Source organism: Cervus elaphus, chromosome X (genome assembly GCF_910594005.1).
Source record: "Cervus elaphus chromosome X, mCerEla1.1, whole genome shotgun sequence".
In the NCBI taxonomy this organism is placed as follows: domain Eukaryota; kingdom Metazoa; phylum Chordata; class Mammalia; order Artiodactyla; family Cervidae; genus Cervus; species Cervus elaphus.
In genome coordinates, this window is record NC_057848.1 from 158,023,041 (window position 1) to 158,038,551 (window position 15,511).

At 48.8% G+C, this 15,511-nt stretch overlaps 1 protein-coding gene across 2 annotated transcripts in view; it reads left to right on the forward strand.

Annotated features, from left to right (window-relative positions):
* Nucleotides 1–301: 301 nt before the first annotated feature.
* Nucleotides 302–15,511, forward strand: part of RAI2 (retinoic acid induced 2) — a 79,618-nt gene continuing 64,408 nt past the window's right edge. Inside the window, exon 1 of one of the 2 annotated variants that reach the window (XM_043896980.1) lies at nt 302–516. The gene's annotated coding sequence lies outside the window, so the exon portion shown is untranslated. Of the gene's footprint in view, nt 517–714; nt 1,112–15,511 lie in introns of those variants that run through there. The other variant, XM_043896979.1, reaches the window with a different exon arrangement.

The window sequence follows — 15,511 nt, forward strand, 5'->3', positions numbered from 1 at the left end:
CTCTGTTCTCTCCCAGCATCCTGGGGTCTGAAATGGTCCCCAGCCTGCTGGGAAGCAGCAGGGTCCCCGCTCCACCGGCCCTCCCCGGCGTCGCCCCCGCGCCCCGGCACCCTTTCCTCCCGCCACCCCGCGCCTCCCACAGCCACGCCCTCCCCGTGGGCGAGATCACCTGTCCGTCCTCAGCAGCCGCCTCCTCGGGTACCCTTTCGCCCCCCTCCTGCTCCCCCTCCTCCGCCACCTCCCCCAAGCCCTCCCCTTCCCCGCCTCCTCCCACCCCTCGGTGTATATAGTAAAGGCCGGGCGCCGCACGCAGACACACACTCGTCCGGACACAGGCGCACACACGCTCACGCACGACCGGCAGCGGCGGCGGCGACAGCAGCTCGGTGACAGCGGCGACGGCAGCTCCCACCGCTGCGCACCCCCTTCAGGCGGCCGGCGGCGAGGCCAGACCGGAGAGTCCCCGCACCCGCGACCACCCCACGGCTTCCTGGAGGCGGCGGCCGCGATTGCGAGGTAGCGGCCGCGGCGCCCCCGTGCGGGCCGGGGTACCCCCCCACCCCGCGCCCTCCCCGCGCGGACCTGCCACCGGGACGCAGGGGGCGCGCCGGGCTGGGCGCGCCTGGCGGGGCCCGGCGCCCGGGGAGGGGCCTGCTCCCGGGGGCAGGACGGCGCCTGGAGGCCGGGGCCGGCGGGGAGGGCCGGCGGGGGCGGGGACGCGAGGCGAGGCCGCCACCCGCGCGGCGTCCCCGGGCCCCGCTCCTGCTCCCAGCGCCGCGCACTGGCCGGCGGGGCCGGGGCCGGCCGGGGAGGCGGCACAGGGCGGCGGGGCGGGGGCCCCGAAGTGGGTTTCGGGCCGCCACCGGCGCTGGCACAGGGCGCAGAGGGCGGCGCGCGGTGGACTCCGCGCCCGGGCATCGCACCGGGCCGCCTTCGGCTCTGTTGCTCTGCCCCGGCCCGGAAAACCCGGCGCCTTCCAGGCCCTTCGAAAGATGGATTCTGTTGACGTATCTGGCGGCCCTGGCGAGCCGGGTGGAAAGTTGGGTTTTGCCAGATCGCACTGGGCTCGTCTTTGTGACGCTTGGCCAGCCCCGCATCCTCCCGGAGCTGGGTGAGTGTGCATTGGCGCCCCGGGAGTCCTCGTGCCCCCCAATGCCCAGACCCGGGGTGGCCGCACCAGCTAGGGCTTTCTGCCATGTTAGGCACCGAGCAGCCTTCTCGCTGCATTTTGGCGTGCGTTTCAGCGGTGCCTTTTGCTGCGAAGGGACTTCTTGCCTCTCTCCCTGTTGGCTTTTTCGGGGTTGGGGTTATGCTCTGTGTGTTTGCTTGTTTGCCATTTAAAGCCCGACTATTGTTCAGGATAAGCTCCGCCTGGGTGGGGAAATGGCATCCCACCACAGTTGCCGGCGAGGGGTAGAAATGTTGCCAACAGCTGCTGCTTTGTGCTTCCCTATCAGAAGTCCCTGGAGTAGGTTTGGGGCACGACGGATGGCCGGAGAGAGGGATGAGGCACGGAAGAAGAAGGTGGCTTTGGAGGAGCGAATTGTCACCCACCCCGAGGCACGCAGTCCGCTTCCCTCTCTGCCTGCCAAACTTTTATGAATATTCCTTTTGTGATGGGGGAAGCTTAATGAATTCAGCCCAGTTTTCCAGGGAAAAGCAACCCGGCTTTAACAATGGTTTGAGAACTTAATCAATGAGAAGGGCAGGGGAGGAGGAGGAGGAGGCGCTGACACCAGTAATCGGCGATGTGGTTGCTTTTTGCAGAGTCAGGTAGGGGAGAGGTGGGCAGGGCAGGGCGCAGCGCCTGGGTGGCCGCGTTCCGGGGGACTGTCAGGCGCTTTTACCTGTGCCCGCTGGAGCCACCCACCGTCGTGCCCCCACCTCACGGTTTGCCCAGAACTCTGCGACGGGGCTCGAGGGGCCGCTCGCGGCAGTGCGCGGGCGGCCCCCCTCATCTGGCGTTTTTAAGGATGTGTAAATATTTTGCTGAGGGTAAGTGACATCAACAGAATGATATTCCGCAGAGCCCGGGTGTGCAGCGATGATAAATAGATACGGCCAAACAAAGTTTTGATAACCGCGGATTCTCATGGTTGGCTCTGTTTCATTTTGGGTCTTTGTTTTTGTTGGTTTAGCATTATCTCTCATCCTCTGGTGTGATCCCTTTATTTAGCTGATTCTTGGAAGCTGCTCTTTAGAACAGAGAGAAAAGCAGCCAGCAGGGAGAAAACGATTCTTAGCCTTGCATGCATCGGGCAAGGTTTTCTATGCTTTCCCGGGTGAGTCTTTCCGGGACTGTTTCTATGTCTCTTTTCCTCCTTTCGAGTCACCAGAATCGTTTGTTGATTGACCAGGAGATTTCGGATAACTTTGAAAATGTGTTGTGATGTGCCTTTGTTACAGGAAAGAGGTGGCAGTACAGTGGGGAGGCTAGCGGGTGGGAACCCCTACCCACTGATTGTCCTTGGCGTTTTCTTCTCAAAGGGGAACACGGGGAGCTGTGCTTCTTTTGGAAGGCAGCGGGGTGGCTGGAAGGCTGAAAGCTGGGGGGCATCCCAGTTTCTCTGCCCCTTAGAAGCCCAGAGAAGCCACTGTACCCCCACCCCATACACAGTATCCCGTGAGCGGGCACGTCTGTCTCATCCTGCCAGATGCCTGCCAGAGGCATCCACCAGGTGGCTGGGCACCAGGAGCCAAGTCAGACTGGATCTTGGGGGTCCTGGCTGCTTTGGCACTAGCCCATGGGACCATTTAGCCACCTAGGGAGGCCTTTTATCATGCAAAGAAGCCCCAGACCTCCAGAGGTGAGGTTTGGCCCAGGAAAGGCTGCCCATCTCAGAAACAAATGAGAAAACAGCTTTGCAGGTGATGCCAGTTGCCAGTATGAGAACTTGGTTGGTGGGCATTTGGGCAAGAACTGTAAAATAAATGAAAAGTCTTTTAGCCAGAAGACCGGGCCCCTGAAATGCAAAAAAAAGAAAAAAAAAGTGAAGAAAAAGAAAAGGCTGGAAGGTGTGTGACAAGGTGTTGCTGGGAGCGCTATAACACCAGACGACCAATATAGCTCTGGCTATGATGACCCCGAAAACTAGATAGGACTGGTCTCGCCAGAGCCATTTGACCCAGGAGGGAAGTATTCTGTACATGGGGACATCCACACCCAGTGTGCTCTGAATGGACAGTAAGAAGAGAGCAAGTATCTATCCTCTGGCTCCTTCTCTAACCTTAGTTTTGGGGAAGCAGGGGGGTAGCGGAGGGAAAGAAGTCGAGAAGGAAATGAACATTTGCTGTTGCCCTCTGTCTGCCAGACACTGTGCATATGGGAAACCATGATGTGATGGAGGCATTATTTTACAGATAAGGAATCAGACTCAGAGAAATTTCCAGTCGAGTGTCTGATTCCAGACCTCAGTGGTTATGACTTAAAGGGGCAACGTGTTCCTCTATCCTTCCCTCAAGGCTCTTATTTATTTCTCCCCGGGACTAGAGTCCTCAGCCCCTACCAAATGCAATACCTAACTGAGGGAAGGGGGCACCAGTGAGGCAGCTCGGCTATCCCAGCAGGGTACATGCTTATGTGCTAAGGAGATAGACCCCAAATAGTCCCTAACCATTTCAGATGGAAAAGACTGTACCATTTCATCTTGGAATTCCCAAAAGTCAACCGTCGCTGAATGAACCAGAGTTGAATGACTAAATGATGGAACTGATGGAATGAATGGTGGTGGGAGGGAGCTATGTCATTATCAAGGGAGACCAGCTGGGAGAAATCCAGAGGTTTGTGTGTGGTTGGGGTCTTGGAGTACCTGGTGTGATGCTGCAGTTCTAGCCTTGAGGAGTTCCAAGCTGACAAGCCTGTGTGAGATGAGCAGTCACATTCCCATCTTACCCGTGAGGAAACTGAGGATGAGACCGAGTGGGTAATTAGCCTGAGGGCCATGGTGGGGCCAGAGGGTAGGTAAGGTATTTCTGACTCTTAAATGTCTCAAATAAACAAACTCTAAATAAAAATGAGATGGGTTCTTGCTCTGTCACTGCACCATCAAAGCAAAGTCCTTTAGCCCCCTTCCAACCAGATGGTAGCCTTTAAGCCCCTAAAAATTCTGGGGCCACTGGGAGAGCCAGGATTTGAATCCCTGTATGAGGTGTTTCTGACTCTCCTGCCTTCATGATGAGAATATGAGGGGGACCTCAGAGAGAATGAGGTTCTCGAGGAGGGGGAAAGATGGTTAATTGCACTCTCCCATGCACAAAAGCCTGTGTGGGATTCTGAATTAAGCTTGATTTGGGGATCAGGGTGACATCCTTGCTGTAGAGTTGGCAGCGCTTGTCTTTGGAGAATGCCTCTGATTACCATTTCTCCCTCCCACCTGACCGTCTGCCCGGATGCCCATCATCTCATTCTCTGTAGCTCAAGGCGTCTCCTTTGTGGTTCATCATTTCTGATGAGCCTCTCAAGGCTCCCGCTCTCCTATGTTCTGATGGCAGCTGCTGAGGAGGTGACTCGTGTTAGTACTTTGGGATTTTGCACATGACACCCTCCTTCTCTCTCCAGCCAAGAACACACATGGGAACACGCATGCACACGCAGAGGCAGGCGCATGTAATTTGATCATGCCTCTGTATCTGCTTCGCCAAATTAGATTGCAAACCCAGAATTGTTATTGAAAGAACATACGTGACTTTGGCGATCTTCTGTCCCAGCCCCTGCCTTAAACAGATCCGAAGAGCTAAGATGCAGGCTGCTCAAGCTGCAGATGCCTTAAGTAATGATTATACTCTCTTGGCCTTGCCATGCCGGCCCCTGGGGCCTTTCATAAGAGCCCATTTTAATCTCCACTTAGAGGTAGGGCTGAGCTCCTAGAACATCCCAGTCTTGCAGTTCCGGTCTCTGCTATAATTCTTATTGCCCAGCCTGCTCTCACCTGTCATTCTTCTTCCCACAGTTTTATTTGGTCTTTCAGCACAGCACTGTCTAATAGAACTCTCTATGATGATGGAAATATATTATATCTGCACCATGCTGTATAGTAACTACTAGTCATATGTGGCTTTTCAGCAGGTGAAAGGTGGCTACTCCAAAATAGGATATGCTATGATGATAACGTAGGCACAGGATTTCTATGACCTGGTGCAAAAAAAAAAAAAAGAATGCAAAATAGCGCATTAATAATTTTTCTATTGATTACATGTTAAAATGATCATATTTGGAATGTGTTGGTCAAATAAGCCAGAGTGTTGAGATGAACGTCACCTGTTCCTTTAGAATCACGTACGGATTTCTGTTCGGCAGTTCTGCCCCACCAGCCCGTGCCTTCAGCCTCATAGCGCCTCCAGGAGTTTCGGGTGGCATGAACACCCTCCATCTCCATGGCAGGTGGGAGGCCTTGGGCTGACTCAAGAGCCACAGCAGCCTGGCATCAGGCTGCTCTGATTTGGGGGAGCTAAGGTGTCATTTGGGGGGGGTCCCCATCAAGCCCACCTGTGAGCATGTTTGCTCAGTCACCTTCTGTGAGGAACGTGGGCCCTGAAACTTAATGGAGACGAGAGAACAGGGCAGGGGTACGGGTGGACAGGGCTGGCTTTCCTTTCCTTTCCTCCACCCCAGGCTGGTGTCCTTGTCCATCAGAGAGCTGTCTCCCTCCTGAGTGACTGATTTCCTCAACACCTGCTCTAATAATATCCTTCCTGGGGATATGTGTTTGGAGAGTAGGGGCCCAAGGAGACACCCTGGCACTGAGAGTGGGTTATTTGGGGCTGGGGCTAGTCTTAAAGAAGAGAAGGGAAAAGGGGGGATGCACGTAGTCATTTCCTGACAGCTTGATGAAAACAAGAGCAAGGGAATAAATGCAGTTTCTGCGCGAGAGACAACATGAGCACCAGGAAGGCCAGTTTCACACACCCACGGTGCCGCAGATGAGAAGCCCTGAGGAAGGGACAGTTCGGGGAGGTGGGGGAAGGCTCACCGCGGGCATTGTGCCCTTGGCCCTGGGCATGGCCCGAGGAGACAGAAAGAGCTGGAATAATGGACTCGGGGCTTCGGTGATTTATAGGTCAGGCGCCTGTGGCTCTGGCTCCTGAGGGGGCTGCCCCCACAGGGGACCCTTGGCTGACCTCCTCGAGCTCCTCGGAAGGAGCTGGTTTTGTTTCCCATGGCAGAAGCAGACTGTTTACTGGAGCACAGGAAGAATCCGACATTCTGGCGAAAAATAATTCATTAACAGCCAGGGTATTACCAGTTCCCTGGAAAAGCTCCTCCAGCTGCACTGGAGCAACTGTTCTTTCTCAGCAGCGGAACTGGGCCTCGCTGGTGGCCAGGACTGGGTATGCTTGGGCATTTTTGTCGTTGTTGTTGTTTTTGCCTTTGTGTGTGTGCCCACTTTGGCCTTAAAATTCAGACAAAGGAACGGTGGCCTGAAAGGGTTGAGACAGTGTAGCCGTCAGCCATTCTGTCCTCCATGGTTTTAGCCTGGAAACTCTAGGCCAACTCTAGGAACATGCATCTTCCCTGACCAAAGTCCATCCTCATGCCGGGGGCACTGCACAATCACATAGGATGTTGTAGAACTAAAAGAATTTTTGAGAATCTCAGCACCTGCTCTTAAGACTTTATGGAAACAATTGGCTGAAGGACTCCCATACCCACCTCCCCACCCCCACCCACCCCCCACCCCCCCCACACACACTGAGCAGAATGTCCTATCTTGCTGTGTTGAATTCTTTGCTTACTATGAATTGGCACAGTGGGGCCAAAGTATGTGATTCATCATCCTAGTTTTGAGGGTATTTGGAAAGCCAGGCAGGCATAACCAACAGAATGGTTTGCATGTTTTGTTCACTAAGAATGATTGAATCTACAGTAATAAATAAAATGGAATGATTCAGGAAGCTTTTTATGCTCTGGAAAAATCTGCTTTAAAAGAGGGGGGTGGTTGTCTGCTTGTTTGTTTTTTAATGCCTCATGCTCAGAAATGTGTATCCAGCTAGCAAGAAATGGGAAAGAATGACATTTCCTTGGTTTAGTTTTTAAAAACACTAATTGCAGGTTAAGTAAGATGCAGTGTATTGATTTTGGTTTTGTATGGAACATAATGAGATAATCATTTTATTTTATGAGATATTAATTTCCATCCATTTAGACTGATGAAATACGCATTTCACATGCACCCTGCTAGCTCCACCATCATCACAGTATTGCTTTAATGTTCCTAGATTCAGACTGGGAACCTGTTTCATTTATTTGGAAAGGAATCAGTATGTCCTTAGTAAACATATGTGTAAGCCAACCTTAGATTTCAAGGAAAATGGGATTTTTCTTCTTTGATGACTACCGAAGATATGAATATTAAAGGCCAACTGTATTTGCCTTTAATTAGAGCACAGTTTCTCCACCTTGACCCTGTTGACATTTTAGGCCAGATCCTTCTATGTTGTAGGAGGCTGTCCTGTGCACTGGAGGGTGTTTAGCAGCATCCCTGGCCTCGACTCACTAGATGCCAAAAGTGTCACCCCTCCCCCCTAGTTGTGATGGCCAAAAATGTCTCCAGATCTTGCTAAATGCCCCCTCTGGGGCAAAATGGACCCTGATTGAGAACCACTGGTCTAGACCAAGATTTAATAAGTAATTTGTGGCTTTTGGATAATTCAATTTGAAATAATACAAGACAGAATTTCCCTCTCTGACTTATATGTGCAATTCATGGGAGTGATTAATTAATGGTTGGAAGTGGGTCATGTGCCAAATTTAAATGTAAGTTGGATGCAAGGGTCTGTAAGGTTGTATAAGCACAGAGATTTTTCTTTAAATTCAGGTGACTGAATAAGTCATAGGTAAGTGGGGGATACATTGTAACAACTAACACCTTTTCTGTTTTTTCATGAAGAGAACAGGTTTATTTCTCCTCAGTTTCTTTTTCACATGTGCCTGATTTCAGACATGCCTTCTCAGCCACCAGGCATCTTCCTCCACCCCCACCTCTCCCCACTGTCATTTCTCCTGTAGCATCTTAAGCCTGAGCCAATTAATTTAGCCCTTTAGTGTACTTGGGAGAGCCCTGCTCATAACACTGTAATAGACTCACTGCAGATCGTGGCAGCCCTTTACCCACCACTAATCTCTCCGTTTTCCCGTTCTGTTGAGAGAGAAAGTCAATGGTGAGCAGATGGAGCCTGTTTCAAAATTATTGGACATTCACATTCAGGTGGACTTCACCACCCCTCCCAGTTTTTTCCCCTCTTACACACATTTATTTCCCTGCAGCAGTTCTGCTTGGGAAAAGGAACGGCAGCAGGGCTCCTCTAGCCAGCTCGGTCCTGGTAATGCCCGAGGTCAGCAGCAACAGATGGAATGCTGCTGCCGGGAGCCGCAAGAGGGGTAATTATGCCTTCACGGGGAACGTGTCATGGGGTAAACCATTCCTGCCAATCCATGGAAATGGGATGAGCCCTTGGGGCACAGAGAGAGAACGGAGAGGTGGATCGCTCATTACATAGGACAGTATCCTGAGGCCAACCTCATCCCAGCCGTCTTTGGGGTGGGATGGGTGTTTAGGGAGTGCTCACGGGTGTGGCCAGGTGCTCAGGGCAGACATCACCCGGCGGCGGGGGAGGGGGGGACCACTTCACTTCGCAGGCATCCAAGGCCAGCTGAAGGCTGCCCTTTTCCAAAGAGTGTCTGAAGGAATTCTGAGTGTTGAGTGTGGAAGGAGGCTTAGCCAGTGAGGAAAGATAGAAAGGTGAGCACGTGGGGGGTTGGCCAGGCCAGCAATAGCCCTTCATTGGTGAGTTCGTGCCTCCCTTGCTGAGTCGTTTGACTCTTGGCAGACAGCCACTGAGTGCTTGAGTCCAGGCAGGGAAATAATTGATTTGCAGCACGTGACACTTGGTCATCCTGAGTTGGCTCTCCCTCGTGGACCAGGATTTGGGTGATGGCTGCAACACTAAGAGAGGAAGTGGGATCAAAAATCTGGGCTTGGAGGCCAGTTTCGTGGTGCAGAGGCCACCGGGGCCACTGCTGTGTGCTGCTGACGCCAACAGACAGGTCCGAGTGGTATGTTGTTCCTCAAAATAATGGCGATGGAAATGGCTGTGAAAAACATTTAGACCCTTGTCATAAAAATGCAAACAGTCTTCCTGCTATAGGGAAAAGCTAAATAAACTTCTATTGCAGCTGTATTAAGTAGAAACAGATTTAAAAATCGGGTGTTTTTTTTCCTGAGACACTTATTTATAGCAGGTTGGGCAAAGGCTGCCACTATCTTTCGCGACTCCGGAAGACTGTTTTCCAGATGGTCCTTGCTGTTTTTCTCTTTATTAAGCTTAGCTGAACCCTGCCTCGCTTGGAAAGGTTCATAGAAACTGGTGTTATTTTTTTCAGATTACAATGGCCATTGATTGGCTAACAAATCAATGGATGGGAATGGATTGAGCCTGTGCCGATGGATTTCCTTTCGCATTTCAAAATAAGAAAAATGTCAAGGAAAGCTCAGAATAGGAGTGCTATTTCGACTGTGTACATCAAAGCTTTGAAAAACATTCAGGGCTGCGTTTTCTATTAATTTACATTTGCATTTTTTTTCTAAAATAACGCCATCCTCTTTGCTAAAAACTGCAACGTTACCGTTTCCTTTCCAACATCTAAACAATGTCCAGATACATTTCAGATTGAGCAATTAGCTCTGGCTGCAATTTCCTTTTAGGAAAAAAATCACTAACCCTCTAGACTAAATATGAAATTATTGAATGTGAAGATATCAATATTTGTTCTAGGATCCTTTGTGGCTTATCACTTGCATTTTAAGAAGGCTAGAAGAGGCTGGTTCTACCTGGCCTTTCCATGTTAGATACACCCATGACAGAAAACTCAAACTTTGTGTTTTTGCTCTTAGGAGCTGGGCAGCTGAATTTAGGGTCATCAAGGCTGATACTTACAGCTGAAACTGCACAGGGAACCATTTTGGAAAGGCACATAAACCAGTGATCCCTGCAGACCAGGCTTGAGTACCACCACCCCACATGGGGCAAAATTTCTATCCATTCACAGTTAAATGAAAGAAGAGTGAAACTATACTGAGTTTCCATTTTTATAGAACTTCCCTTTATTCTAAAATGGCCTTTCCCACTTTTTTTTAGTGTTAAAGTCTCTTTTGTGAATGATGATATTTGTAGTTTAGCATCTTTTTTTTCACAAAGTCAGAAGTTGAACTCATGTTGGATCCTACTTTTTTTTTTTTTTAATGTTACTCATTCAGAACATTAGAAAGTCTGGGATTTACTGAGGAGGCCTGAGTAGATCAGGAAAGGGAGCCTTTGTTGCCATTTCTAAGCCAGAAAAACCCACCTGAGCTAGAGTCCTGCTCCCATTTCCTTACCTGATTCTTTTGACCCATCAGCCACAGAACTGTGGCTTTGTCCAAAGCCCATATGAAGAATGGAATTGCTTCTCCAGAGGAGGTTTTTTGTTTTCTGTTTTGTTTGTTTTTTTGGTTGCACTGTGAGGTTAGTGGGATCTTAGTTCCACCAGCTGAGATTGAACCCAAGCCCCCTGCAGTGGAAGCGTGGAGTCCTAACCACTGGACCACCAGTTCACACAGGCTCAACCCACTGTCCTCCTTTCCTCAGCATGGCTCACCAGGCAGCATCCTCAGTCCCCTTACTGCTCCAGAGTTGCTTCCCCAGCTGCTCCTCCTCTTGCTAAAGCAGCCCTTTAATTTCATCACTGTAGCTCAAGAACATTCAATGACTTCCTATTTCCTAATTAGACTAAAACCCCATATGAAGCCCTTTTTTCATTTTCCCAGGCCACTCTCTCCCTCAGGACTGCTCTTCAGTAGACAGGATGCCTCCAGGTTGTATCCTTGCTCTCACCCTGTGTGTTTTGATTGAAGTATGCTTGATTTACAAGGTTGTGTTAGTTTTGGGTGTGCAGCAAAACACATATATATGTAGGGCTTCCCTGGTGGCTCAGCTGGTAAAGAATCCGCCTGTAATGTCAGAGACCTGGCTTCGATCTCTGGGTTGGGAAGATATCCTGGCCTGGAGAATTCCATGGACTGTATAGTCCGTGGGGTTGCAAAGAGTTGGACACGACTGAGCGACTTTGACTTTCATATATAGGGGTGTGTGTGTGTGTGTGTGTGTGTGTGTGTATTGTGTGCTCAGTCACTCAGTCATGTCTGATTCTTTGACTCTTTTGCAACCCCATGGATTGTAGCCCGCCAGGCTGCTCTGTCCATGGGATTTCCCAGGCAAGAATACTGGAGTGGGTTGCCATTCCCTTCTCTAGGGGATCTTTCTGACCCAGGGATCAAACCCAGGTCACCTGCATTGCAGGCAGATTCTTTACCATCTGAGCCACCAGGGAAGCCATATATATATATAATTTTTTAGATTCTTTTCCTTTATAGATTATTACAAAATACAAGATAGATTATTACAAGATATTGAATATAGTTCCCTATGCTATACAGTAGGGCCTCAATATTTATCTATTTTATATACAGTAGTATCTGCTAATCTCAAACTCCTAATTTATCCTTCCTTTCCTTGTCCCTAGGTAACCATGAATTTGTTTCCTGTCTGTATTTCTGTTATGTATATAAGTTCCTTTGTATCAGTTTATTTTTTATATTCCACATATAAGTGATATCATATGATACCTGTTTTTCTCTGACTTACTTCACTTAGTATGATAATCTCTGGGCCTATCCATGTTACTACAAATGACATTACTGTATCCTTTTTTATGGCTAAATAATATTCCATTATATATATATATATATGCATGTGTGCATGCTAAGTTGCTTCAGTAGTGTCCGACCCTTTGCCACCCCATGGACTATAGTGCACTGGGCTCTTCTGTCCATGGGATTATCCAGGCAAGAATACTGGAGTGAGTTGCCATGCTCTACTTCAGGGGATCTTCCTGACCCAAGGATCAAAACCATCTCTTGCATCTCCTACACTGGAAAGCTGATTCTTTGCCACTAGCACCTCTCAGAAAGTCCTACACACACACACACACACACACACACACACACACACACACACACACACACACACACACACACACATATCATACATCATCTTCATCCATTCATCTGTCAGTGGACAGGTTGCCTCTATGTCTTTGCTACTGTAAAATAATGCTGCTATGAATATTGGGGTGCATGTATCTTTTTGAATTAGAGTTTTTGTGTTTTCTGTATACATGCCCAGGATGGGATTGGTGGATCAACTCTATTTTTGTTTTTTAAGGAACCTCCATACTGTTTTCCATAGTGGCTATACCAGTTTACATCTCCACCAACAGTATAAGAAGGTTCCCTTTTTCCTACACACTCTCTAGCATTTATTATTTGTAGACTTTTTGATGATGTCTCTCTCAGCTGTATTTTATTTGATTTTTTTATGGGGGGAGGTTTGCAAGAAGATTACGAGATCTTTGGGGCATCTTTCTTTAGATGAAGCGCACCAAAGCCTGAGTCTAATGTAATGGACCTTCCCATGGATTGTGACATTAGTGGTTTTAAAAAAAAAAAAAAAGGAAAAAAACTCCACATAAAATGAGGCTCTCAAGCTTCAAGAATTATAACCTTACTATGAGTCTCTCCTACAGTACTGCTTCTGGATTAGAATGCCCCATTTCTGACCTGTTGGCAGACGGGTGTTGCTTCAGGAGGGAACTGCTGGCTTGTCCTACTGAAAACAGAGCCACTTATACAAACTTTGAAATTTGCAGTTAAGACATAGTGAAGGACATTAGCCAGTGCAAACTGTCCATTCTATTAGAAACGTTTCCAATGGCTTTTTATAAAGTCATAGTAGGACAGTATTACCTATTATTTGTCAAGCTCCTGCTATAGCCTGGACAGTTGTACCAGGCGATTTACATCTATTGTTTTTGTTCCAGCTCCATAAGAGTCATATGATGTAAGTGGGTATTTTGAGCTTTATATCATAAAGGGGGAATTAGAGGCTCAGAGAGGGTTAGTAACTTAAACAGAGTCACACAGCTCATAGGAGGTAGAACTGGGATTCCTCCCCAGTGTGGTTCAAAAGAATTTTCAGTGATGATGGAAATGTCCTTCACTATCCAATATGGTAGCCACTAGCCAGCCTTAAGTTGCTGTTGAGCACTAGAAATGTGACTGGTGTGTGGCTGAGGCCTGACTTTTTAATTTTTTCTTGACCATTTTTTAAGTGTACAGCTCAGTGGTGTTCAGTGCATCCATATTGTTGCGCAGCCATTACTACCATCCATCTCCAGAGAACCCTTTTCATCTTGCAAATTGAATCTGTGTCCTCCTTAAACACTAACTCCCTGTTTACCCTCCTTCCCCTAACCCCTGGCAACCACCTTTCTACTTTCATTTTTCTTTCTCTTTCAGTCTCCCCTTTCCCCCACAGCCTCTGGTAACCACCATTCTACTCTATGTTAATATAAATCTGCTGTGCAAATTTCCCCGTTTGTATATTTCCAAGAGCAAGTCTTGACAGGCATGAACTTAAAACCCGATTTCTGTTACTTACAGGGTCTGTCCCCATTCATCGGTGATGAAATGTCAATGCAGTATTTGTCTATTTTAAATGTAAATTGCCCCTTGTGGCTAGTGGGTGCCGTATTGGAGAGTACCACTCTGGACCGACTTCACGTGCCATGCGGCCTGACGCGCACCTCTCCTGGAACGCCCAGCCGCTCTGCGTCTCTCTTCTTCCCTCTCTGCCCAGCACAGCTCCCCTGTTTCTCAGAGGCCTGTAGACCAGTGGTTCTCAAGTTTTAGCAGGTGTTAGAATCATCTGGTGAAGTGAAAGTCGCTCAGTAGTGTCCGATTCTTTGTGACTCCATGGACTGTAGCCTGCCAGGCTGCTCTATCCATGTGATTCTCCAGGCAAGAATACTGAAGTGGGTAGCCTATCCCTTCTCCAGGGGATCTTCCTGACCCAGGGATTGAACCGGGGTCTCCTGCATTGCAGGCGAATTCTTTACCAGCTGAGCTACCAGGGAATCATCTGGAGGGCTGGTTAAAATACAAATTTCTGGGACCCGCCTGGCAGGCCTGGAATGGGGCCCAAGAATTTGCATTTCTGGCAAGTTCCCAGGTGCTGTGGGGCTGCTGGTGCTAGGATCTTTGGTTGAACATTGTCTATCCAGGCTTAAAGACTAATTCCTACATCTTACAGTGGTGTGGCCTGGGGTTTAGCTGTTACCTCCTGGCATGCAGGGAGCAGCGGCTGCTGGCTCACCTCAGCTGGGAGAAGCCTCCTTCCTGCTCCTGTCCTGGGGACCTGGCCCTCCCTCAATCCCGACTTGACTTGGACCACTGTTAGCTTGGGTCACTCCCTTGGCAATTGCTCTGGAATGCATTCATTTTCATTTGGGGCTCCTTAGGAGGGGCTGGAAAGCCAGGCAGGGTGAAGGAAGAGGCATAATCTCTAAGAATTTGCCTGACCACATCGGGCAAGCCAGGAAGGAGAGGCCCATTTATTGTCCACGCTGCTATTCTCTGCAATTAAAGGTGGCAGGAAACTTAACTAGAAAAGGAAAAAAAAGTGAAGCAGGTGAGGCAGACAGATCAGGAAGCCTAGTCTCCCTATCCTTGTATTCTTACCCTAATTAAGGTCTCTGTCCCTTTTGGAGGGCAAAGGCCAAATGCCCTGGGGCAGGATTGGAGGTGACAGGGTGGGTGTGGCCAGAAGGGCCCAGAAGTCCTTGGAAAGGGTGCTGTCGCGTCGGCCACCTTGACTCTGGATCTAGCTTTCATCAGTGCTGAGAATGTTGTTCTTATTAAAAATAAACACATATGTGAAGAAGTAGCTGCTAGGCTGTTTTTCTTATGAATGTTTGTAAAACAAAAGAGCAATGTGGAGTCATTTTTTTTCCCTAAGTGTGCACATATCTGTGTTTTCTCCCACAGAACCTACGCTTTTTTCTTTTCTTGTCTCCCCCTCTTTGTTTTGTTTTGTTTTTTTTTTTTTTGAGAGCAGGAATCATATGTCTTTTTTTTTTTTTTTTTTGTGGCTTGGTCTTAAACCAGCATTCATTCTCTTGAGCCAGGCAGCACTTCCTAAAGTTCATTTTAATCACCATCTAGAACAACCCAAGCCCTTCGTGGCTCCTGGCAGCATACTCTGCAGTACTTAGATGTTGATAATATGTTTAATTTTTAAAAGTTACAACTGCGCAAATTTCCCCATTTGTATGTTTCCAAGAGCAAGTCTTGAAAGGCATGAACTCAAAACCTCATTTCTGTTATTTACAGGGGTTTGTCCCCATTAATCGGTGATGAAATGTCAAATTCTTGTGCCTCGAGTACTTCCATCTTCCCACTCGGCTGTGTGCCGTCTCCCCCTGCGTGAGCTCAGCAAATGTGAGCACACTGGTGAGGCCCCAGCCTTGTCCCTCTTGTTTTTAATCACTGCACCGCATCCTACTTTCCTCTGGTCCATTGGACCCACTCTCAGCCCCATCTCAGATATTTGGAACACAAGGCTCTTCATCCCCCCTCTG